An 11,701-nucleotide genomic window follows, 5' to 3' on the forward strand; every position below is an offset into this window, starting at 1 on the left:
ACGAATGTCATTCAGAACTAGCAACCTGCAGTTTCAGTAGAAGTGAATATTGAGTGAATTTTTACCTACCGCTGTGAAACTGCTGTGCCCTGTGTCTGATTTGGTCCTGTCCGAGTGCTGGCTGGCCCTGTGGCACTCCCCAGGACTTGAGGCTTGTCTGCCTGTGTGCAGAAGGCTACTGCAGGGCTTGAAAAATTGGATGGTGTTTATGTTACTTGTTTAGTTCAAGACTTGAGCTCAGTTGTTTTGAAGAGTGAAATCCAAAATTCTGAAAAATGGATATACATTTTAAAATTATTTTCTGTCCATAGCCACATGGAATCTTCTTTCTTTTATTTTTAAAATTTTTTCATTTTTAAAATAATTTTAAAGATTTTTTTACTTTTTAGTAAACTGTATCCAGTGTGGGGCTTGAGCTCATGAGCCTGAGATCAAGAGTCACCTGCTGCACCAACTGAGCCGGCCAGGCACCCCTCTTCTTTCTTTCAGGGAAACCTATCAGATACCACTGTCTTTCTCTGTCAGTGTTAATTTTCATCTCTGTCCCTTCTCTCGCCTCCACCAACTTCCTGTTTTACCTGGTGGATCTGTTTCGTGTCTGCTCAAATCTCCTGGAAATGCTACTTCCAGCATTGACTTGTTTCTGGTTGAGATTTCTGCTCATGCATGTCTGTCTCTTTGCTTTCTTCCTTTCGATCCTTCAGACTCTCTTGCTTCTCGCGTCCTGTCCCGTAGGCCCCTCCAGCTTCTTCCATGTGTGCGTGCACGAGCTGTCCTCATGCTCCCTCTGTTCATGGTCTGCCTTGATAGACTGATGGTAGGATTGCATAGTGTCATTTCTTCTTAACCGTCTTATGCTGGTGGCTTCCACAGGGACAGCTGTGATCCTGCACCTCAGATTCATGTGGTATTTTTCACGAAATGGAGCCATTCGTGGATCCTTTCGAGAACTGGGTGATAGCAGTGGACACGTGCCCTCTTCCCCTCACCTCCCACCCTTCTAATATGCATGTAGAGATGCATTTGTGTGTCATTTCAGAGGGTCAGAGACTCTCTCAGTTCCACCAGGTGATCGGCTGTGAGAAGTCCTGTCGTGGAGCTCATGCATTTGGGTGTCCCACTAATACTGCAGTGTAAGCCCGCAGGATTTTACTCTTCGTGTGCATGCTTTTTCTCTTCCGTTTTCCTCCCAAGCTTTCTGTGCAGGAGGCCTGTAATGCTCTTCATTGACCATCCCTGTCCCAGTGTACCTTTTGACTTCTTTCTCTAACAGCCTGTTGGATCTGCTGACACTGTCAGGACTAATAACTTTTCCAGGATTTGTTCTTCTGTGTACCGCTGGTGTTTTCTAGTTGGTTTTCTGGTCCTTAACCCAGACCCCTTTCAGCTATTCCCACGTTATTTCTTTCAGATTAATTCTTCAAAAGTTGTTTGCACGTGGTACACTCCCATGTGGCACCAGAGGGCGTGAGATGGGGAGAGGTCACCTGCCATGCAGTCATGCCCTTCCCTTCATATCAACCCCCAGAATGAATTTCACACCTAACCGTTTCTACGTTTAGTACTTCTGATGGCTTCTCCCATAGCATGAAAATAATATGTTTCTGTTTCTAGTTCTTGATGGTCATGTGATGGCTGGGGGCTTCTTACCGCGCCCCCCCCCCCCAACCCCTGCACTAGGAAGTATGACTTCTCCGCCTCCCTGGCCGGCTTCCATTAGCTGTTGGTTTCAGTTCTGCTGCTGGTTTCTCATTCACACTGAACCTGCCTCTTCACTTGAGCTGTCTCTGGGCTCCTTGCTCTGTGACACCCCTGTCCCCGCGCTTCCATCCCACCCCCTGGTTTTCTCACTTCACAGTTTAGAGATTTGCAGTCTTCCTACATCTGTTGTTAACTCTGTCTGTATGTCACAGGTGATCTTCCCCCCACCCACCCCTTTCTGGAATCCCTTTAAACCTGTCAACCATGGTAATCTGGGTTTTCAGGAATATGTCACTAGCTGAAGTTTTTGGTTTCTGTGGTTTCTTTTTCATCATTTTTTCCCTTTAGGTCTGTACTTACTGGACCTCTTGCATTTGAAGACTCACACCCATTTAAACATTTCTTCTGTTTTCTCTGCTCTCTTTTTTGTGAACTCCTGCTAGTCAATTCTGGTCCTTCTGGATTATTTTGTCATGATACTTCTCTTTTCTCAGTTTTTTCCTTCTTTTTTTTTGTTCTGTATTCTTGGTGATATTTTTAACGGTATAGTCTAGACCAGCACTTTCTAGTAGAAATAGAATATGGGCCATATATGTAATTAAAAAATTTTTCTCGTGGCCATATTAGCAAAAGTTAAAAAAAAAAAGGGTGAAATTAATTTTAAAAATAGATTTTATTTAACCCAGTCCATTTAAAGTACTATCATTTCAATATGAAATTTGTATAAAAGTTGCTAAGGTATTTTACATTGTATTTTTCATACTGAGTCTTTAAAATTTGGTGTGTGTTTTACACTTACTATGGATTTCTGTCCATACAGGCCACATGGTAAATGCTCAGGAGCCACATGCATGGCTCACGGCCACCCAATGGGGATAACGTAGTAGTAGTTGTTTGTCTATCAAAAGATGATTCTTAATTTCCAGGAGTTTTTTGTATTTTGTAATTATTCCCTTTTTGACAGCCTTTTCCAAATTCATGATTATATCTTAAGCCTCTCCTATTTCTCTTCCTTTGCTTGAATCTTCTCCTTCCTGCAGAGTTGGTTTGTTTTACTGGTTTTATTCAAATACCTGGTCATCTTGAGTGGTGTTTCTTTTTATTTTTTTTATTTTTATTTATTTATTTATTTTTTTAATTTATTTGTCAGAGAGAGAGAGCGTGAACACAGGCAGACAGAATGGCAGGCAGAGGCAGAGGGAGAAGCAGACTCCCTGCTGAGCAAGGAGCCCGATGTGGGACTCGATCCCAGGACGCTGGGATCATGACCTGAGCTGAAGGCAGCTGCTTAACCAACTGAGCCACCCAGGTGTCCCAGAGTGGTGTTTCTTTTTAAACAGATGAGATGGACTGGCCTCAGTCCTTGGCTTGGCTTTCCTCTTGCATCATGGAAGTGAGGTCTCTGGTTGACCCATACCTCCCTGACCTGGAGGGCTTCTAGGAGGTCTGTGGCAGCGGGTGGAGCTTGTAGACTGGCAGGCTCTCCTTTAGGGTATGAGGGTGGGCCCCACAGGTGCTGAGGAGCCCTGGCTCACCCGAGGCGGCATGTCCAGTTTAGGGAACAGTCTTCTGTGGCAAATGTCACCCTGTCCACCGACCTGAGGCTGGGGAGGAGGGAGTGGTGGATGCCGCTGTTCTTCAGACAAGGCGCGAGTTTCTGAGTCAGCCTGATCATGGCCATGTCCCCCTCTGCCATCCTCTGTGTCCACTGGCCTCACGGGGAGTGTCTCCCAGGTTCCTCTTGTTGCATGCACCATAGCCACTCTCTGTGTATGTGCTGCTTGTGGTTGCCTCCTTTCTGCAGCGTGGCGAGGAGGGGTGCCAGGCATTGTTTGTTCCCCATGCTTAACGACACAATGGGGCAGGTAGTGGCGTCGGGGCATAAACAGCCTTATTACCCCATTTGACAGTAAACGGTAGACATAGCAGAAGGTGACTAGTGCTCTCGGGGGAGACCCAGCGGAGCAGAAGGGAGTGTGTGTGGCAGAGGGGCAAGGGAAGGCCGGTTATAATTTTAGATAGGCTGGTCAGGGTGGGTCTTACCGAGACACAAGGAAGGAGCCAGCCAAGTAGGTGTCTGGGTGAAGTGCTTTGCGTGCAGAGGGAACAGCCAGTGCAGAGGCCTTGGGGCAGGAGAGAGTGTGTGTGTGTCTGTACACGAGGACAAATGAAGAGGCCACGGTGGCCTGGGCAGAGAGAGCAAGAATAGAAGGGGGAGAATGCCAGGAGAATGTGACGCTAACGGAGAGTCCTGTTGTGCGGGACCTGGCCAGTGATTGCAAGGAAGGTAGCTTTTGTTCTGAGAGAAAGTGGGACCATGGACTTTTTTCATTACTTATTTATTGAGAGAGAGAGAGAGCATGCATAAGAACAAACAAGCAGGGAGGAGGGTCGGAAAGAGAGAGAGAAGCAGACCCTCTGCTGAGCAGGGAGCCCGATGTGGGGCTCAGTCCCAGGACCCTGAGATCATGACCTAAGCCAAAGGCAGATGCTTAACCGACTGAGCCACCCAGGTGCCCCTGAATTTTTTTTTTTAAGAGTTTGTTTCGGAGAGAATGGGGGGAGGGGCAGAGGCAGAGGGAGAATCTCAGGCAGACTCTCTGCAGAGCGTGGACATGGAGCTCAATCCCAGGATCCTGAAATCATGACCTGAGTTGAGATCAAGAGTTGGATGCGCAGCCAGCTCCCCTGAATGGCTTTGATAGAAACGATTTGGCTTACCGTAGAAACCGCCAGTCTGGCTGCTCTGTTGACACCAGCCTGCGGAGAAGCACAGATGGAGAAGGTGAGCGCAGCCCAGTGGGAAAACCAGGGAGACTGTGAACGGAAACTAGGCGGCATGTCATGGTGGCTTCCGCCAAGTTACAGAGGTGGTGAGAAGGCAGATTCTGGCACTTTCTGGGGGGCGTGTATGTGGTATGAGAGGAGGGGAAGTTGTGGCTTTTAACCTAAATGAGTGGGAAGGATGGAATTGTGCTTAACTGAGATGCAGAATACTGTGAGCGGAGCAGGTTTCGTTGGGAGGTACCAGAGGTAAACTTCAAGAACATGAGAGTGAGGTATTCATTGGACATCCACGTAAAGAGGTTGAATGAGCGCTTGGATATACCTTTCTATGGAAACTGAGGAGAGAGGTCTAGGCTCATACTCCTCTCTGCCATTCCTGCTTTCATGACCTTGATGATAGAGTTGGTCTGCTGATGACCCCTTGGTATTCTACTTCATCATGAGTTTGTTTATGGACAGATACAACTTTCTGGAATTTCAGTAGAATCTTGGAGTGCGGGGAGACTTGAATATGAGTTGAGACAGTCTTGCTGTGTCGCTTCATCCTTGGCACTCCCGAGGGCCGGCCTTGCTTACATCTAGCTTCACCGTTTGGCCTGATGTTTGAGGATCCGCCCTGCGCATCTGTCTCCTCTCTCCAGACTGTCTCACCAGCGTTTTCTTCTTCTGACTGTGTTGTTGTCTGTAGATTCTTCTCCAGGTGTACCAGTGGCTTTTCTGAACCCTTACTGGCTTCATCACACACTCTCTTATATTTTACCATGTATTCATACAGCCGAGCCTCACCTCCACAGCAACATTCTAGGCTACTTGAGAGTAGAGACTTGAATAAAGTGTCTGAGAAAAAGCCAAGAAGCTTCTGGTACTGAATTCATGTATCTGTAGGTGTTAGGTATGAGAGGCAGAAAATATATGTGTGTGTACGGCTTGGGGGACTGTTAAATAAGACAATATGCCCCACTTTCATGCTGCTTAGACTTTTCTGTCTGTGCTATTTGGGAGATGCTGGGAGGCCTCCTTGAGGAGATTTGCTTGGAGCCGTGCCTTGAAGAGGAAGCGGAGTAGGAACTTGAGGTCCTCGAAGGGAGGAACATTCCAGGTAGACAGAGCAGATGCGCAGGGGCATGGGGGTGCAGAAAGCCCTGTGACACAGGACTGACGGAACTGTTGGACAAGTAGGTTGTATCCAGCTTGTAAAGTGTTTTTCTCCTGAATTTGTCGTATAATAAAAAGGCACTTCAGTATTCTCAAATTATGAGAAAGGTATATGCCATTTCCTTTGGCCTACATCCCACAGGATCTGTTTTTGCCCCTGGTGAAACTGTACTTGGAAGAAGGTACTTTAGAGTATGTGTTCACACACAGGCTTAGCATTGGCCTTCGTCTCTGCAGCAGTGTGTTGCTGTGAGACCATCGTCCGCAGCTGAGGAGACATGGTGGTGGTGGGATACACCGTGTGGTCTGCTCAGAAGTTGGGTTTCCAATATAAATTCTATTTCTAAAACTTATTTCCTGTGGTTATTTATACAGAAATAAATTTTCTTGTGTTGGTTTTATTTTCAGAGGCATGATACAGTACCCTTGACCAACTTTTATTTTGGGACCTTATTAACTTTGGCTCCCTAACTGATTCTTTTCTACACCATTACTGAAAAACGCAATGAAAATGGAGATTCATTTCCATCTTAATATTCACCTGTCAGATTTGGGTAGTTCTGTTTTTAGTATACTATGTATTTCTTTTAGGTCAGCTGTTTTGAGGGGTATTAGGAATTGATTTTTGAAGTCAGGCAAGTGGTTTGTACTTGGTGATCAAACAGTGAGTGATGGGTAGGGAGAGAATGATAGGAGTAATGTGCTTCTCAGGCATGTGTATGTTGGGTACACCTAACAAGCTTGTAGGATTTTTGTTCAGAATCATAAATTATTAATGGATTATTTTATTTAATAAGTAAGAATTCTTACTCTTTAAGTTGTTTTCTCGAGGCTTCTGAAATAGTTCCAAAAAGGAAATTAATTACTAAAGAAAAGTTTAAACAACATTTAGTTTAAACAATATTTAGAACCTGGTTTGTCTAGGAAAGTCAGCTGAGCTTTGAAGACCATCGGTTATGTAACATGACAGATACGAAATGGCCATCCACTTTCTAATTTCCAAAATAGTATTGGTGAGGGATGTTACGGATTGAATTGTTTCCCCCAAGAAAGATATGTCCTAATCCCCAGTATCTCAGAATGTGACCCTTTGTGGAGATAGTTAAGATGAGGTCATACTGGAGTAGGTGGGCCCTCTTAATCCAGTAGGACATGTCCTAAGAAGAGGAGAAAAATACAGAAGCAGGATGGCCCCATGAAGGCGGAGACCGGCACGGGGAGAAGATCCTAGGCTGGAGGTAGAGACTCCAGCGATGGATCTGGAAACCAAGCAGCGAGAAATAGCAGCCATCACCAGAAGCTGGAGAGAGCAGTGGGGGCAGGGTCTACCTCAAGAGGCTTCATCGTTCTTTTGGAGAGTCTGGGGTGAAGCAGGGATAGTGTAAGGAAAAAGAATCAGTGAAAAAAATAGTGATTTTTAACACCAGAACAAGGAAGAATGGCTCTGAAAAGTAAATTGACCAGCCATGAATAATGTAAGTGACTGATGAGGGTATCCGAAGTGACAGTGTGGTTTGGTCAGAAGAATGAGGAGAGAGAGGTTTTGAGGGTCGGAGGGGTGGGAATGCCCTCCTTCGTGCGGGAGGACGGCAGTCTGGGGGCTAAGGAGGAGCCGCTTTGAGCACACCATGGTGTTCAGAAACACAAGCTCAGTACCAGATTGAAAGTAGTTGCTTCTGGAGAGAGAGATCAGGAGCAGGGAGGGTCCCTCCCCAGGAAAGGATTCTTGTTTTGTTACAAACTTTGTCGTCCTGCTGTGCGTGTATTTTATACATTTCATTATTTTTACTTCAGCAAGAGTGAGTTCAAGTTGAAGAAACAAATGTTGACTTTGCGTGTTAATCAGTCCCGTACCTTTCCTGTCGTGCCATGATGTTAGTATGGTTTAGTTTTCTACTCATTTTTGTTTCATTTGTTAATATCAGCTTTTGGTGTCTACTCATATTACTAATATTTGGCTTCTTTGACTGTGATGAAAAATGTATTAAAGAAACATGACTCAGTCCTGTGTTTAGCCTCAACATAGAACTCAATTTAGTTAATGTCTATAAATAGTTAGCAGATCAGCACTGCTACCTGAAAGTTATAAAAGGGGACTAGTTGTCCCGGCACCAGGCAGCAGGCAGCAATGAGGGTGTACAGCCCCCGAGTCGGCCTTCACAGGCAGGATGGGCCGAGTGTCGACCGCCTCCTCCTGTAAGTACGGCCCGCAGCGTGATGTCTTGATGGTCTTGTTTTGTTTTGTCCACTTTCCATTGGTTTGCTAATAGAGAAGTGAGATATCCACATGATGTGATCAGAATGTAGTTATGTAATTTTTTCTGACAAATGTCAGGAACATTGTAGTGTTACTAAATGTTACCAGCTCAGGTTGTTTGCCAGGTCTGCTCTCCTCTACTTCATTGTGTCAAAGTTTAAATGATTCTTGACCTACCTAACACTCTTCCGCATAGGTAAGGCCGTATTAAATTTATTTTTAAACTTTAATTAGATTTTGCTTGCTTTTAAAATAAAGTCTTTGAGTAAACATAAACTAAATCTGTGTCTGAATATATTTAAGAAAAAGCTATTAACTTCATCATTGGCTAGTGCTTTGGGAATCTCTTTACATTTGGGGATGGCTCTTTCAAGGAAATAGGTATTTTGGTGGTGGGAGGAACGATTTCTGATGGTTTTTTAAATGCTCTTGGTGGCTATAATATTGGTCATTTGCCCTATAATTGTCTTTGAAAAATTGCATATTTTCTCAGAAACTTCCAAGTTGATGTAAAACGCATATCCTAGCTTAAGAGTTAGTCTGGCAGAATTCTTGCATAGTTCAGAATTCAAGCCCTTGTATTGTGAGGAAGTCTTCTAGTGGTTGTGACAGTGAGTAAAGAACGGTTGTAGATGTAGCTCTGGGAAGAAGAATCACGTGTGTTCCCGGTCTGTGAGTCGGCAGTGATGCTTCTAAGCGAAGCAGGGTTTATAAACTTGGAAACTGTTCCCTTAAAAAGATAATACAGATGTCCTGCTTTAGAGGTCAAAACATGAATTATATATCATCCATTTAAGGTGGGAATTATTCATGCTGCTAAAGATTTGTAAGCCTGAGATTTTCTTTCTGACACACCACTTTGGGAAATATATTTAGATGTGCATCCCTTCAGGGAGCAGGCTAAAAATTACCGGGGAGTTTCATCACCTCCTTTTTTTCCCCTTCAAATTAAGAAAATCTCTTGCAGCTCTATGAATTGCCTGTTCCACTCACTACCCATGAGCTTGGGGAATCTCTCTGGCACCATTCTCCTTTCCTGTATCAGTAGACGTTCTTGATCTTGAAAGACTGAAAACCCTTGAATAAATATGACCTCCTGACGTGTGGAATAATCCTCCTAAATCAGGAATCCCGGCTGTAAATGCCGCCATGCAGTAATTCTTTGAGATCTGGCTTCCTGTGTGTGGCTTAAGTTTATTTTTGTGATAAAAGCGTGTGTGACTTGGAGAAGTGGCCGTTTCCTGTGAGGTAAAAAGAACAAAACAACACAACAAACCAAACCAAAGAATGTCAGTAGAAAATGCAGCATGGGGCACTGGACTGGCTCAGTTGGAAGAACTTGTGACTTTTGATCCTCAGGGGCCTGAGCTCAGGCCCCACACTGGGTGTGGAGATGACTTAAAATAAATAAAGAAGAGTAATGTAGTGTAGTCTTAGGATACTGTACGGTGTAGCTGTCTTAATAACGTAGATTCTGAATATCAATTTCACCAGGAAGGTGTGTTCTCCTGTGATTGTGCTGGGAGAGACTTGGGTGTGATGAGGGAGCCAGAGGAGTTATCCATAGGCAGTGTCTGCAGTTCAAAGAAATGTCCCAAAAGAATTGACAGTAATTGGAAATGGGTGGGAAGGTTGGAGCAATGAACTGTTAGTTTTTGTTAAGAAGCTTTATGTACCTGTATTGTGTTGAAAAGAATAAAATGAAAGAGATGGCATGGGAACAGAAAAGGGCCTAGGAATTTGTGTAATTTCGTCCTAGATTTCTTGGTGAGCTGCCGTACTCTGAAGCTAAACAGTTTCCCTAGCTTCTGTACACAGGTGCGTTCTAATTAGAAAGTACAGGTGTATCTTTCCCTTCTGCTTTCCCAGTAGCTTGCTTAGAGTATCACATGTATAGTGTGTGCTCATATTTTTTGACACATATGGTGTGTTTTAAATATAAGTCCCAGCTGAGTTCCTTTATTTAGAGGTCATTAGAAGAAGAACCAACTCTTCTCTAATTTATTATTGAGAACATCCTTGTGAATATTCTGAATTTTTTGCCTTCACCCCTGCGGCAGTATTGTTGTTACCCCTCAGAAACTGTGGCAGCCAGTGCTCTGTCCGCCAGGATCACAAAGTCAGTACCGCACCCTAAAGGTCTGCCTTAGAATTTTGTGGCCAGTGTCTTGACGCAGCGACCACACACACAGAGTGCCACCGTTGGGCTCCCCCCACACACACACCATGCAGGTACTGTTATGTACAGGGATAGACCCAGAGCGAGCCCTCCCGCTTTTCTGAGACAAGTGTGATTGGCTCACTTGTCAAGTGGCCTCTTTCCTTTTTATAGTTAGTTTAGGAGACATGATGGGGAGAGATTTCTGGAGAAAAAATGGTTTCCTGGTAGTGCTGGGAGGGACAAAGGCTGGCATCCACACTCTGTCACTTAGCTGTGCCTCTACTACAAACCCTACAGTCTATTAGCCAGTCCGAGAGAAGTCCACATGTGAAATTCCCCATTGTAGCTCACATTTATTGAGTGTTTTTATGCCCCAGGAACTTTTTAAAGAGCTTCATTTAATCATACCTACAATGCTATGAAATATATGTAAGATGGGGCTATTTTTTATTTCGGTGAGAGTTAACTTTTATACCAAGACTATTGTTGAGGTCGGGATGGATACTTGGAGACATTTGCTTGCTCTTTTACCTATACATATGGAAGTTGAAACTAAACTGTATGTTTCAGAGCCATAAACCTTGGGCCTCCCGTTTTAGCATAAGTCCTAGAAGTGAAGGAGTGAAGTCCTAGAGTGAAAGATTTTTAATTTAATTGCGCAAATACTGAGACATTCCGTACATTCTTAGAGAAGGAGATTAAGATACATGAATGTTTTTCTCATTGATCTTCAAATTTAATAAAGCTTTAATAGAATTGAGAAGGGTAGGTCTTGGTAGAAGGCGTAAATTTAACAAAGTGATTCCGATATGTACCCAGAAGAAGCTGAGTGTCTGAAAATCATCTAGAAAAACTCAAAAAGGAGTGATAAGGATGGTTGCACCCTACTAGGTGTTTATCTCAGATGTCAGAGTATCAAGGAACTGGTGCTATACCACACAGATCCACCAACCCGAACATGCTGGAATTTCAGAAACAGTGAATACACATGAAGTTGGCATCCCAAATCAGGACCACGAGCAGCTAAATGGTGCTGTGATGTAGCTCAGTATTACACATCCCAAACCCAAGATGAATTTCATAGGAACTAAGAGTTTTGTTGTAAAAACATGTAATTATATAACCTTGTGAGAAGGGGCCAAGATTGCAAAGGCAGATCACATAAAGGAATACCAGCATTAGACTCTCAGTGGAAAAGTTACAAGCCAGATCACGACTTTAACAAAGTTAATACATTGTAGTTTTAAATGAAAGTTTAAAAATCAAAGGCATCTAAAAAGCAATAATAGTAGTTGAAAATACATACGACCAGCGTTTGTGACAAAGGGTTATTATCTTTAATAGAGAAAGGAGCTATTCACATGAGCATAGAATCTGAAATCTCCCGGGAGCCGGGAGCAAGCCAGTCTGAGCGCGTGTCCAGCCGTGGGTCAGATGCTGCGCTCTGGAAGGGCAGGGTGTGGGCTGTCCGTGGGAGCAAGCCTCTTGGCCGCCAGTAAAAACGGTGATGGTGTTCAATGTTGGAGAGGAGAAAGGGAGCTCTCATCTCTCGGGCTGCTTGTGGGCCCCATCACCATTCCCAAACAGTTTGGAGCCATGTATCCAAATCTTGAGACATGGTGCCATTTCAGCCCTAGCCA

At 44.2% G+C, this 11,701-nt stretch overlaps 1 protein-coding gene across 14 annotated transcripts in view; it reads left to right on the top strand.

Annotated features, from left to right (window-relative positions):
- ENAH (ENAH actin regulator) overlaps positions 1-11,701 on the top strand; it is a 129,899-nt gene that overhangs the window by 97,146 nt on the left and 21,052 nt on the right. The window lies entirely within an intron of this gene.

Source organism: Mustela lutreola, chromosome 14 (genome assembly GCF_030435805.1).
Source record: "Mustela lutreola isolate mMusLut2 chromosome 14, mMusLut2.pri, whole genome shotgun sequence".
NCBI classification, from domain to species: domain Eukaryota; kingdom Metazoa; phylum Chordata; class Mammalia; order Carnivora; family Mustelidae; genus Mustela; species Mustela lutreola.